Raw genomic sequence first — 15,104 nt, 5'->3', positions numbered from 1 at the left:
TTAATAGCCAACAATTCCCGGTTACCCACGTCATAATTCATCTCGGCAGGCGAATATTTACGGGAAAAGTAAGCACAGGGATGAAGGCGATTATCAGACACTCCCATCTGAGAGAGCACTGCCCCAATACCCATCTCAGAGGCATCCACCTCCACCACAAAAGGACGCTCTGGATCTGGGTGTCGCAGCACCATGGCCGAGACAAATGCCCTTTTGAGACGGGCAAAAGCCGCTTTGGCCTCACAAGACCAGTGAGCAACATCTGCCCCTTTCTTAGTGAGTGCAACCAAGGGCGCCACTATAGACGAAAATCCAGCGATAAATCGTCTATAAAAATTCGTAAAGCCCAGGAAACGCTGAAGCGCCTTCAAACTAGTGGGCTGCACCCAATCCAGGACTGCCTGTACCTTGGAACACTCCATTTGGAAACCTTCTGGGGAGATAATATATCCTAGAAATGCGATTTGCTGAACTTCAAATTCGCACTTCTCCAGCTTCGCCCCAAGCCGGTGGTCTCTGAGTTTCTGGAGGACTAAGCGTACATGCTTCCGATGTTCCTCCAGGGAATGGGAGAAGATTAGGATGTCATCTAAGTATACAACTAAGAATCTATCCAAATATTCCCTGAGCACATCGTTCATGAAATCCTGGAAGACTGCCGGGGCATTACAGAGCCCAAAAGGCATCACCAAATATTCATAATGCCCTGAGTGGGTATTAAAGGCAGTCTTCCATTCATCCCCCTCTCTTATTCGGATTAGATTGTACGCACCACGTAGGTCAATCTTAGAAAAAATTGTGGCAGTACGAAGCTGGTCAAACAAGACCGAAATGAGAGGCAGTGGGTATGAGTTTTTAATTGTGATACGGTTCAATTCCCTGAAGTTGATGCAGGGTCGCAACGAACCGTTATTTTTACCCATGAAGAAGAACCCCGACCCAACTGGAGACTGTGAAGGTCTGATAAATCCCTTAGCCAAGTTCTCCTGAATGTACTCTGCCATAGCCTGAGTCTCAGGACGTGACAGGGAGTACAACCTGCTCTTGGGAAGCTTAGCATTCGGCAACAAATCAATGGCACAGTCATAGGGGCGATGGGGAGGTAGTACCTCTGCAACTTTTTTGGAGAACACGTCCGCAAAATCTGCATAACACCCTGGCAATCCTGGCAAACTTAGCTGCGAGAGCCTGACTGGAAGGCTCAAGCAACTCCTGAAACAATCAGTACCCCAACTAAGAATCTCCCCAGAGACCCAGTCAAATTGAGGATTGTGGGCCCTTAACCAGGGTAACCCCAACACCAATGGGGCAAAAGTACAGACAGTCACATAAAAGGACAATTTTTCAGAGTGTGTGGCTCCAATAAACAAAGAAATCTGGCTAGTGCAAGAGGTAATTTTACCCTGGGATAATGGTTCCCCGTTTAACCCACAAATCTCAATTTCCGATGCCAAGGGTACTAAGAAAACAGAGTGTTTCAGGGCGAATTGGCGGTCCATAAAAACCCCGTCGGCCCCACTGTCCACAAAGGCCTCAGTCTTGACAGTTTGACCGAGGATCTTCAAGGTCACCGGAATGATAAAAGTCTTCTTGGGAAATTCTGACTTCTGGCCTGACAGGATATTTCCCATCACCCTCAGGCCCTGAAGTTTTCCGGCTTTTCTGGGCATGATACTACAACATGACCCTTATTCCCACAGTACAAACACAACCCCTGCTGTCTCCTCCGCGTCTTCTCACGCGAGGAGAGGCGGGTAGCCCCAATCTGCATAGACTCCTCGGAAAATTCCTCAGAGTCTGAGGTTCCCTTGGGAAAGAAGGAAACCTCAGTCTCCCTTTCAAGCCTACGCTCTCTCAGCCGTCTATTCACCCGGATGGATAACTGCATGAGCTGATCCAAGCTATCAGGCAAGGGATATTGTACCAGTTGGTCTTTTATCTGGTTAGAAAGACCTCTTCGGTACTGGTGTCTCAGGGCTGGGTCATTCCACTGGGTATCATGGGCCAACCTCCGAAACTCCGTACAGTAAACCTCAACTGGCCTTCGCCCTTGCTTAAGGATCGAAATCTGAGCCTCGGCTGAGGCCGTCTTGTCAGGGTCATCATACAACATGCCCAGTGCCGTAAAAAAAGCATCAACACTTTTAAGCGACGGACAGTCAGGCTGCAACACATATGCCCAGAACTGTGGGTCTCCTTGTAGCAAGGAAATCACTATGCCCACCCGCTGAATCTCCGACCCAGAAGACTGAGGCCTAAGCTGGAAATATAGCTTGCAGCTCTCCTTGAAACAAAAGAACTGCGAGCGATCTCCAGAAAAACGATCCGGAAGATTTACTTTTGGCTCCTTAACCCCTGAAGGTGCTGCTGCTGCGGTTGCTCCGCCAGCGGCCTGGGAGGTGTGCATTTTAATGGACAAATCATTAAATTGTCGAGTCAGGACCTGCATCTGATCGACCACCTGTTGCAACGTATTTTGAGGGGTATGCTCCATATTCCCACAAAATTTCAACAGGAGTATTTGGCTGCTGAATATGTTATGCACACCAGTGCCTGCAGGAATGTACTGGTGTCTGAACTGTTATGCACACCAGTGCCTGCAGGAATGCACTGGTGTCTGAACAGAGAGGGATGCAAAACAAATGAACTCACAGACAGACTGGGGAATATGACATTACATACACAGAAGGTGATAGGATAACAAAATAAACACAAAGTGAACAGAGAAGCCCAGAGGCTAAGAAACTGGGTGTCTCCCTAGTATTAGGAATGCTCAGATGGAAAAAGCAAGATGTTGTGTTTTAATACGTAGAGAACCCGAAATGCTGTTGCTAAGGGCAACAGCAAAACCCTAAAGGGTTACCAACGGGTGTGGCAGTAAACTCCTTGGTCAGAGATGGAATAATAGACACAAGGAGAGTCTCCACAATCCTAATCCTCACTTGCAGTGCTCAGGTTCATCTTACTGCCACTAAACTGACACCTGAACACCTTGCACAGTGAGAAAGGATTTAGGCAGGCAAGTCTGAGAATACAGCTGCAAACTTGCTAAGTTCACAGAGTAGCAAAAGAACCCAAGCAAGTTAAATAACTGACTCCAGTCTTACTGCTAGGTCTGGATTGGCAGAGTGTAGTACCAAATCCCCAGGCCTATTTGCAGTAAGCAACAACAAATACAAAGCTACACAGTACTGGCTAACTTTCAGGAACTGACTAACCAACAAAGATTCAGCAGCATCTGCTTAACCTGAGAAGAGGGTTTATAAAGCAGGTGCTGTCCACGCCCCACTCAGACCTCACAGACTGTGAGCACAAAAACCAGCACCGGATCCCCTGCAGTGCACAGAGCCTGTAACCACTGCACAGCAAAAGACCCGAACCGGAGTATCAACTGCGCTCAGGTTACTCCGCTAGCACTTGTCTCCCGGTTGCCATGACGACGTGGCAGCACAGGGCAGGAGACCCTAACAGACTCCCTGTGTCTTGCGATGTTCCGATCATGCCCGACAGCAGTCTCTCTTAAGGCAGCCACCGACATACCTCTCCAGTTAGGTTGAGAGGTCTGTACCCTATTCTTCAATACTTCCTTTAAACCGTCCATTAGTACGGACACCGCTACCTCCCTGTGGTGTACATTTGCCTCAATGCCCAAGATGCCAGTATATCTAGCCATTTCCTCCAGAGCCCGATGGAAATAATCAGAAGCAATTTCCCCTTCCTTTTGTTTGATGGAGAAAATTTTATTCCACTTGACAATGGCTGGGAAATATACTCCTAATTGCAGATTGATCTGTTTAACATTTTCCTGATTGTACTCGTCAGTTAGAGCTACCTCTGCATCTAACTTAAGGGGGGTACTAACGGGAGAGATGTGTGCTGAGCGATCTTAACACAGACCGCTCAGCACACATCTCTCTCCCCGCTCAGCACAGCGCAATGTGCTGAGCGAGGAGGAAAGCCGACAGGGGCCGCTCACTACACACAATCGTGAAGTGAGCGACCCGCTAGATTGAGCCTGCATTCAGGCTCAATCTAGCACTGGCGATAGCGATGCGTGGGGCCGCGCATCGCTATCGCTGGGGGGCATACACACGGCAGATCTGTGCTTAAAATCTAAGCAATCTAGCAAGATTGCTTAGATTTTAAGCACGGATCTCTCTCCGTGTGTACCCCCCTTAACAATCAGAAATTAATTTCACAGGGTCAATACAAGAGGGCAGACATGCCCGCAGTAGTGTCCACCAATCTTTGTTATGGGGATCAGCGGAGTTACCTAGGTCTTTAATAAACCTCTGACATGCGGCTAGATCTTTTCTGGGATCAGGAAATTCAGACATAATTACTCTTAATTCTGCCCGCGACCATGGACAATGCATTGCAATGTTCCTGACGGGAGTGACTCCATGAGCGTCGGTCTTCCCATTGGGGACCGCAATCACCCTGACAGGATTAAGATCAATTACATCACTCTGGGTTGATTCTACAATGTGTGGTGTAATGGTTTCAGCATAATGTACAGTACCGTACTTACCTGTGGACACGACCTCACCTGTCCCTGCACTATGGGCCTTCGCTACCGCTCTTAATGGGTTTGTCGTGCCCACTGGAGTATCGTGTATGGTGGCTACGAGAGAGAGAGTGCTGATATCGTAGTGGGCTCATCTTCCTGGTCGCATTCCTGTGGGAAGTTTAAAATGGGATACAACTTGCACGGGTTAGCATTAGTATTAACATTATCATTAACATTAACATCCATTTTACTCTTATCACTACTACATTTGTTAAGTGCACTCTTTTCGTATACCCGTATGCCATTCTCTGTAGCCACTTTCTCCCCTACTATATATGGTGGTGGTGCCATTGCTATCAGATTTCTGCCAGGGTTTGAATCAGCTCTTTGGGCTAATTCCTGTTGTATCTCACTCTCCTGTTGCCATACCTGTAAACAATCATAATGTCTAATCCTCTGTTTTGCAGAGTCGGTTGTTAGAGATTCTCTGAGTGAACAGTGAACCTCCATTAAAATAAAAAAACCTACACAAATTACTTCCGTATGTACAAATAGCGTCTATGATCCCACAAAACTTGAGTGGGTATCAAGGTGAATCAACTATTGCACACACTTCCGTGCGGTACAGTCGTACTGCGTGTAAGTAACTATTACTTATGTGCCGAGCGACCAACGGAATCGGTTGTTTAGGCTGCAAAACCTTCAGCCGGAGCGTTATACTAACGGGCCTATATGGTAATACGCGAACCCCCGGGGCTGTGCTTCCTACCTCTGACCTCTCTTTGGTCACGGTTTTCAGAGCGTCGCGAGAGCTTGCGGTTTTCTGATTTCGCAGTTCTCTTGTCTGCTGATACTAATTGCTCCTTTACCTTATACAATGTTAACGTGAGCAGGCCAATCTCACGCCACTAAGTGTCCACTCACCTGGTGTAGTCTCCTACGGGATCCTGATTCCTTGGGTTCACAAAAAAATACCTTTATTTTCACACTCACTCCTGTTCACTCATATGCACTCTGATTTTTCTGTACAGAAATTACTTTCATTCAGGTAAAACAGGTAAATCCCAGAGGTCTTGCAATAGGAAAAGTTTCTTTTAAACTAACTTTTGGACACTGAACAAACTTGTGCTATTATCACGTGGCTACTATACCTCCCACACTAGAACAATGCTATCGTGTGATTTGAATTTAGTGGGCGTATCCGTACGCACGTTGCGTAATATACGCCACGTGTGTAGGCCTTTACGTTGCGTACGTAATCTCGCACGTTGCCCGAGACACGTATTCAAAAGCCAGATATGCTCACAGTAACGCAAATAACACGCTTCTATTAATGTAAACGATGTTCAACTATAATCGTTTACCAAGCACCACACAGTCCAGGCTGCGTGTGTGTGTTTTACTTTTACTCCCTTAAATATTACTTTATAATATCAACTAAATAGCACCAAATTTCCTCAGCACGTGTCTAACAATCAATTCAAATGGCAACAAGAGAGTAGCTATGCGACAATACACAAATGAAAATGCAGGTGTGTGTGCATGTATTGCGTGCGCAATTGGCGCCAATCAAAAACTTTAACAGATTTAAAACAATAGCTGTATGTTCTTACCTTCCTTGGATCCCACCAGCATCCCTTCAGACCGAGCGGAGCAGACGCTTATCTAATCAGCACCAGCGTATCTCCAACCGAAAAGGTTTAACAGGAGATACCTTCCCGCCCTTTGCTGATGGATAAAGTCTGCCTTGTCCTGCTCGGGTTGTGGATATGTGGAGAACCGGACGAGCCCGCAATTGATAATGTCAGTAATATTACCTTTAAACATAAGCTATATATAATCACCTTGGAGCTGTAATGGGCGCCAGACCACGTGCACGTGCTACGCACTTTGTACGCTATTTGCGTATGAAGACTTTGCACGTGGTACGCACGTAACGTACACACGCTGCGCTGAGTGTACGGAATACACGCAGCGGGCGCACACACAGTTGATAACCTTTAAACTTTATTAATGCAACACAGTGATGATATGCTTAAACCTTAAACCTTAATGATAAAGTACTGCAGCGATGTAACGCTGGGAAACCTTAATAAAGTGTATGCAGTATGAGCGATTGAGACGCTCACGGAACCCCTAGCAGAAATGTGAATACACCAACCAGTTAGTTTCAACACCTTAGCAGCTCCAACACTGCCATAAAAACAAGTATATTTAAAAGATAAACAATACACTTTATACACTACAGGCTAACATAAGAATCTAACAGAATAACAGAGAAACAAATAAGTGGCTACAGAGAACATACCATACGTGAGAATACTCGCAAGCGCAACCCGGATCCAGTCCTCCAAGTATCAAGTAGATAGTTGTTGATGAGAGAGAGTACTGGCCGGTCAGGGAACAGTGGCCTTTTTATACACAACATTCATTCACAATACAATGGCCACTGTAACCTTATTGTTCATTGGACAAAGGGATGTGTCTTTTCGTTACAAGAAAGGTCATAGGTGGGTTCAAACAGGTGGGCAGTGACTTTCCTCAACTGCTCTTGTGGGTGGTATCCTCCGGATTCCCGACGCATGTGTAATTATTAGCAAATACATTCAATGTTCAAAACTTACTTCTGTACATATCTATACGCAGGAGCGAGCGATCCCTTCCTAACACCAAAAGTTACCTTCAAAATACCCTACAGCTGGATACTAAACACCACCTTCCAACCTTTATCTGACCCTTCCTATCATGTAAAGAGGAATCCCTCGGTTCAGGAACATCTTAAACTAAACATATTTGCTGTCGTTGTCTAGGGAAACATTACCTACAAAATGCACTATATGAGGTTATGTTGCGATCGAGTCGCCCGCTACATGCCCACAAACTCTACCGTAAATGCGCATACCACGCGCCAGAGTGCATGGCCGTAGAAGCACTGTTACGCAAAGTCGAATATTCGCACGCACGGCACAGCATATGCTCGCGCAGCGGGCATGTGCATGGGGTTAGTACAAGGCATGTGAATCATGATATTTTTCGACTTTGACAGTGGGTATTGTCGCAACTGGATCCCAGGGTTTTCCATACTAGCCTTACCTTTACAAGAGATGGTCTCATCAAACAAACCAGATCGGATTGCGCACACAGATGAGTCCGAACTGGCATTTGAGAGACTCAAACAGTGCCTATCACAGGCACCAGCTTTAGGTATGCCAGATTATGGGAAACCCTTTGAACTGTACGGTACAGAGAGTGCTGGGTGTGCGGCAGGTGTCTTAAGCCAGAGAGATGGTGATGCCAGCAGGCCGGTAGCCTACTACAGCGCTCAGCTAGACACCGTAGCGCGATCTCTCCCCACATGCTTGTGAAGTGTTGCAGCGATAGCTTTGCTAGTGAGTAAAAGCGAAGATGTAGTGCTAGGACACAACCTGACAATCCATACACCACATGCAGTGTCAGCCTTACTGAATTCTGCCCAAACCAGACACGTCTCATCAGCACGGTTTACAAGGTGGGAATTGGCACTAATGGCCCCTGTAAACATCACCATAAGGAGATGCAGCGCACTAAATCCTGCAACATATCTCCCAGGTATGCCTGGGCAGGCACAAAGGGTGGAGATGAGAGTGATGGTGAAGGAGGATTTAGTACAGACACTGACACACATGATTGTATGGAATATTTGACCCAAAATTTCATGGCAAGGCCCGACATCAGTGACAACCCACTGGAAGGTGTAGATTTTACTTTTTACACTGACGGTAGTTGCCACAGACAGACAGACTCGGGAGACTTGTGTACTGGATACGCAGTCGTAGATGACAAAGGTACCATAGAACCGGAACCTCTGGGCCCACCTCACTCAGCACAAGTGGCTGAGCTGGTCGCCTTAACCAGAGCGTGTGAATTGGCTAAAGGTAAGTCAGCCAACATCTACATGGATTCTAGGTAAGCCTTTGGAGTAGTTCATGATTTCGGGGCCCTACGGCGCCTTAGAAATTTCATGACGGCAGCTGGCACACCCGTGGCGCATGCAACCCACATCAAAAGACTTCTAGCAGCGATACAGGAACCTGACAGAGTGGCTGTTATCAAGTGTAAAGCCCACACGTACAGTAAAGACCCAGTGTCACTTGGTACCAGCCGGGCAGACGAAGCTGCTAAATCAGCAGCCAGCCCCCCCATACAGACAGACATCACACAACTGATGGTATTCAATACTGTTAACACACAAAAAATTGTGTGAAATGCAAAATTTGTGTTCCCCACAGGAAAAGGCAGTTTGGAGGTCAAAAGGATATGGCCAGGAGTCCACAGGACTCTGGACAGATGGACAGGGTAAGCCAGTGGCACCCAGAGCATACCTTCCAAGTTTAGCGGAAGCGGCACATGGGCTGACTCATCTTGGCAAAGAAGGAATGTGCAAGTTGGTAAGAGCCTACTGGTGCGCACCAGGATTCTCTTCGCATGCGGGTAAAGGAGCAATGACATGTGTCACCTGCTTGAGGAAGAATATCGGAAAGGCAATACCAACAGAACCATCCCATATCCCTCCTACAGATGGCCCTTTCCAGGTAATACAAATTGATTTCATACAATTGCCACCCTGTAGAAATTTAAAGTATGTATTGGTTTGTATTGATGTATTTTCAAATTGGGTAGAAGTGTTCCCCGCTGCCACAAATACCGCTGTGTTTACTGCAAAGAAAATTGTGCAGGAATTTGTGTGCAGGTATGGTATCCCTAGGATAATTGAAAGTGATAGGGGTACCCATTTTACAGGTGAAGTCTTTCAGGTAATGTGTAAATTAATGGGAATTTATAGTAAGCTGCATACTCCGTACCGCCCCCAGGCGAGTGTGAAAGTGGAAAGAGTAAACAGCACTATTAAGAACAAGTTGAGCAAAGTGATGGCTGAAACAGGATTGTTGTGCCGGAAGATTTGTCACTTGTATTGTACAGCATCAGAACCACTCCCAGGTCCCCTCTTAACCTGTCACCCTTTGAGATACTGTTTGGTTGACAACCCCATGTAATGATTGACCCCCAGGATCATTTGAAATGTAACAATGAAGTAACTGTAAAGTATCTGGTTAAGATGAGCAAGCAGTTGAGGAATCAAAACAGCAATCTAAAGCTAGTGAATCCTGATCTACCAGACAGTAATTGTCATGACATTGAACCTGGGGATTATGTAATGATTCGAAACTTTCTACGCTCAGGTTGCCTTATTGACAGATGGGAAGGACCATACCAAGTCTTACTGACCAGCACGACAGCATTGAAGGTTGCCGAGAGAGAGACTTGGGTCCATTCGTCTCACTGTAAGAAGGTTGCTGACCCAGAGAGGTCCCGTGACAAAGAACAGACGGTAGAGGAAATTGTATCACTGGAGTGTCTGTTCCGGGAAGGTTGAGATGGCACCTGAGCACTGAGAATAATAAGATCGGAGGCGGTTGTCGCACCAGTTTTCTTTTCCCCTTTTATTATTTTCTCCACTTCCCATCTCCCTCCTTTTCTCCTCCCACCCTTCTCATTCTTCTCCTCTTCCTCCTGCAAGATGGACTTACCCCAAGAGACTGTGATCCGGATTTTTCTGTTGACCCTGTTGTTGACCAGAGCAGTCGGTTTCGGTGAGAGTACCAGAGAGGTCGAGGAAGGATCTGGAATGGGTTCTGATGACAAGGACGGACTCGTAGGATTCCAAGAGCAACACAATCACCGAGCAAAGGCGAGTATCAGAAAACGATCTGGTAGCCATGACACTAGAAGACATTGTGAAGGATTGTTAGCTGAAGAGAATTGCATCTGTAGGAATTGTGAAAATATAGTTGAGGACGGGTGCATCAAGAAATGTCAGTCCAGCTTTAATATCAACATGGACCGTCATCCATTGAGTGACTACCACTCATTAGTGGGAAAAGTTTTAAATCAGACAGACTGCTGGGTGTGCTCACAAGTACCTCAAGGTCATAGCAAGTCAGGACTAGTACCATACCCTTTAATGATAGGTGAGGTACTTGAATTAAGGGGTGGGAGGCCGGTGGACAAGAGATTTAATATTTCTAGTCCTCCTAGTTTGAAGCTCCACCAATATCATGTGGATAGGTCCTTAGTATGTTTTAACATTTCCAATCCCCGAAAGCCGGGAAATTGGGAAGTGACATGGAATAATCAAACCATGGCATTTTCACACAGAGCAGACAGAATGACCATAGACTCAGAACTTATACGCCAAATAGCCGACGGTGGGAGATATTTCCGGTATAGGTACACTCTAGGAAGTAGGACCATGCAAGTTGGAGAAGTATCACCAGGATACTGTGCGCATATCATACAGCCTAATACGTGTACTGAGCAGATGAGAGAGCTAGGGATAGGACTTTTCACGTGGAAGGTTTGTAATATGGTTATGTCATATTCTGTCCCATATGTTCTCCCCGATGACGCATATTTCATATGCGGGAGAAGGGCGTATAAGCTGCTTGCCCCAAACTCAGAGGGATTGTGTTACGTTGGAAAAGTGTTGCCTGAAGTAATGACCATTACCCATAATAAAATGAAAGACATTCACCGCAATGCTCAAGCTCCTTACACTCACACTCATTACGAACACATCGTTAAAAGACACCTTATAGAGAGGACAGAGCATCCGGCCTCTGATTTGATTCACGAATCCACCGGGATTCAATTCCTTCTCGCGATAGATATCACCCGTACCGCCAGAGGAGTTATAAATTTTAGGTATATTAATGCGCTAGCGAACCTGATAGACAATATCACCGAAATGTATGATGACACTTTCAGGTATACTGGGAGGGAGTTGCAAGCCTACAAAACGGAACTGATTCAGCATAGGATGGTTCTCAATTACCTCACAGCAGTAACAGGCGGGTATTGTGTCACCCTAGCAACTCAGTATGGTGTGAAGTGCTGTACATATATTACTAACAGCACTGAGGACCCAACCGAGGTCATAGATCAAAAGATGGACGATATCTTGCCATTGAAGTGGGAGTTCCGAAGGAGGCACAATCTTACCCTCGCTGCTGTGGGTAATGAACTGACCGGCTGGGTTTCATGGTTGAACCCACGTAATTGGTTCTCATGTTTAGGAGAATGGGCTCAAAGCGTTATCATGAATGTAGGGAAATTTCTCTTGTGTATCCTGGGAGTTGTCATAATGATTGGATTGATATTCAGATGTGTTCGGATTTTAATGCATTGCAAGCGCAGTACCAAAGTGATGAGTTTGAGGAGTGAGGGCATTGTAACAACAACTGGTTTAATTTATGACCCATCAATTGAGACAATGTTGTGATAAGACGTGATTCCATGATCCGTTTCTTTCACCCGTTTCTCCTTTGTTTTTCTCCAAGGTAAAAAGACATCCACCTGGAAGAAGATTTTGACGCACATCTCTACAGACCTTTGATGAACCTTTTCTACAGACCATTGATGAACTTTTTCACGGACTTTGCAAGATACTTTAGTGACTTTAACTTGCTATGGACACTTGAAAAACTTTGCTTACCACTTACAGCAAAGATACAGTAATCCGGACAAGATTTCAACAGATGCCCAAGGATAATTACACTCATAACCACAGAAATGTATTTATAACACATGTTTCTTATCTTCATCTCTACAACCTCCAGGTAGTATCACACATAGTCGACAGGTGACATTCACATATTAGCATCCACATATGTTTCCCACCCCATGTATCATCAACTAAATGTGCTCCCCCATTTGTTGTAACCAAAAAGCCGAAAAGAGCTCGGCAGAGTTTGGCAGCCCATCCACAGACCCTTAATACAGGATAAGAAGGATTCAATGTATACTTCGCAATACCTCGAAGCTTATTTAAAACATGTACGGCATGATGATACATGCCCCTCAGACATGGATTTTATACATACATGCTTTTACTATCCCACTAGGTCATACATCTCCTACCTTCTCCTCTCCTCCCTCTACCCAATCATTTATAGGTATTTCATTGAATTGTATATTTTTCTGCTTGATTATTTAGATAGTGGCAGTTATTGTTGACTGCCAAAGGGTGGACTCTCAAAGTCGGAAAAATATCATGATGCGTATGCCTTGTATTAACCCCACGTGCATGCGCACGCTGCACGTTCACCTAGTCCCCAGTGCGTGCACATACACGCAAGTTTCGTAAGTGATTCTCCAGCGTCTCATGCGCATGAGATGTGTAAATACTGCGGAGTTCGTGAGAATGTAGCGTGCGACTCGATCGTAGCATATTTAACTCATATAGTGCATTTTGTAAGTAATATTCCCCTAGACAATGACAGCGAGTATGTTTAGTTTAAACTGTTCCTGAACAGAGAGATTCCTCTTTACATGATAGGAAGGGTCAAATAAAGGTTGGATGGTGGAGTCTAGTATCCAGCTGTAAGGTATTATGAGGGTAACATTTTGGTGTTAGTTAGGAAGGGATCGCTCGCTCCTGCGTATAGTTATGTACAGTAGTATGTTATGAACATTAAATGTATTTGCTGTTAATTACACAGCGGCGGGAATCCTGAGGATACCACCCACAAGAGCAGTTGGGGAAAGACACTGCCCACCTGTTCAAACCCACCTATGACCTTGCTGTAATGTAGAGACACATCCCTTTGTCCAAGGAACAATGAGGTTACAGTGACCATTGTGTTGTGAATGAATGTTGTGTATATAAAGACCACTGCTTCCTGACCGGCCAGTACTCTCTCTCATCAACGTTATCTACCTGAAAATGAGCAGAAGACATGATTAGAGGAAAAAGTGGTGATCCTGCTGTTGGTTTAAAGTCGAGAAGGTCACGAATTACAACACCGGGTATTCTCTGCGAACAACTCGGAATGAGGGCCTATATCTCTATAATCATTCTTTTCAACCACTAGGGCACTTTGACATCCCATAAGCCTTGTCTTTTTTAACCTCTGTCTGAATAGCTCCGCATAGGGAATCAAAACAGGCAATTGTTCAAATATTTTGACAACTAACACCTGTAGGGGCCTGTATGCCCCCCTTGCTTACTATTTTGCAAATAGGGATATTTCTAAACATACCCTAGATTGTGAACAATTCTAACCTCTGTACACTGTGTTTTACAATTAGGCCTTATAACATAGCCCGTCAGCCCTGTATAGGTATTATTCAGACCTACTTAGGTTTACCCAGGGATCTGGGCAGGGACTATCATATTGTCATCTTTCTTTTCTTGAGTCATTTATTAGCCGCTCTGTAAGGCACACATAGAGCCTTATGCAGCACATGTGAACCAGTGGGTTAATCAGTACCCATCAGGGCCTGTTTATCAAACTTTTTTTCTTTTGATTGTCCTAAATAAGAGTGATTACCAAATATACTAGGTACTCAGCTCTATGCATAACTACCTCAATTTTGACAGAATTCTGGACCAATATCTGTCATAGTCCCTATATAGTTCTTCTTCTTTTTCTTTTTTCTTCACCCTTCTCTTTCTATTTCTCCACTTCAATATATCCGCGGACTCTCATCTATGATCCACAGGTTCATCCTGTGCCTAACGTAGACAGCAGATCCGCCCCTTTTCTCTGTCTCTCTCTCTCAAATCTTCCTTAGGTGCACTCTCATTGGTAGTCGGTTATAGCAGGCCCAAGTAGTTACTACCATACCCCACCGACAGAGCCCGATCTCGTCCGATCTTGGAAGCAAAACGGTGGTGGGCTGGGTCAGTATCTGTGAGGGTGACCCCCAGAGAATACCCGGTGTTGTAATTTGTGACCTTCTCGACTTTAAACCAACAGCAGGATCACCACTTTTTCCTCTAATCATGTCTTCTGCTCATTCTTATATCTTTGACCTACAATATCTTCTCAAGTACCGTTTTCCCTGATATGTCACAGATCCGACAATTGTTAATACCATTAAGGATTTACACTCTTTATAATATTCCTGTTCACTGACCGCTGAAGGTCCTATTAATACAAGCTGAGCTTGTGCTGGTGGGATAGGATCAGGGTGTGGAACCAGAGTGTCCACATCCTTCCTGAAGTTTATTAGCATAGACTAACCAGAACATTTCCAAATTTTTCCAATTTTTAAATGATTGGTTTTTTATTATACTTACTCTAAATCTTTCTAGACTGATCAGCCACATCATTTGGATATGGCATCTCCCAGGGATGCTGGCGGGCTGAATTATATATAGTTATATATGTGTACTAATACATTCTATTGATTAATTGTGGTGGACTATACAAATGTGGATTTTTTCTTAATATAATTAGATAATAAAAGTTATGTTTTAATATCTTCATATAAACAAATTAAAACAAGAGTGCACCCACACAAGAGTCTGTAAATCGTTTTCCTTAAAGTGTTCACATTTCTGCAAGGGGCTTTCTGAGCGTTTCAATCGCTCAAACAGTATACACATTGTTAAGGTTTTCCAGCATTACATCACTGTAGTACTTTACTATTAAGGTTTAGAGTACAAGCATATTAGTACTGTGTTGTATTAACAAGGTTTACTGCATACCATTCTGTGAGCGTCCGTGCCGCTCGTGTTCCACGTTCATGGCGCAGCGTCTCATACGCTATT

General features: G+C 44.9%; 1 pseudogene; it reads left to right on the top strand.

Annotated features, from left to right (window-relative positions):
* Positions 1-14,161: 14,161 nt before the first annotated feature.
* On the top strand, positions 14,162-14,280 carry LOC134937582 (5S ribosomal RNA; annotated as a pseudogene).
* Positions 14,281-15,104: the final 824 nt, after the last annotated feature.

The sequence above is a fragment of the Pseudophryne corroboree genome, chromosome 6 (assembly GCF_028390025.1).
Source record: "Pseudophryne corroboree isolate aPseCor3 chromosome 6, aPseCor3.hap2, whole genome shotgun sequence".
NCBI lineage: Eukaryota > Metazoa > Chordata > Amphibia > Anura > Myobatrachidae > Pseudophryne > Pseudophryne corroboree.
This window is presented reverse-complemented; position numbering and strand designations above follow the sequence as displayed.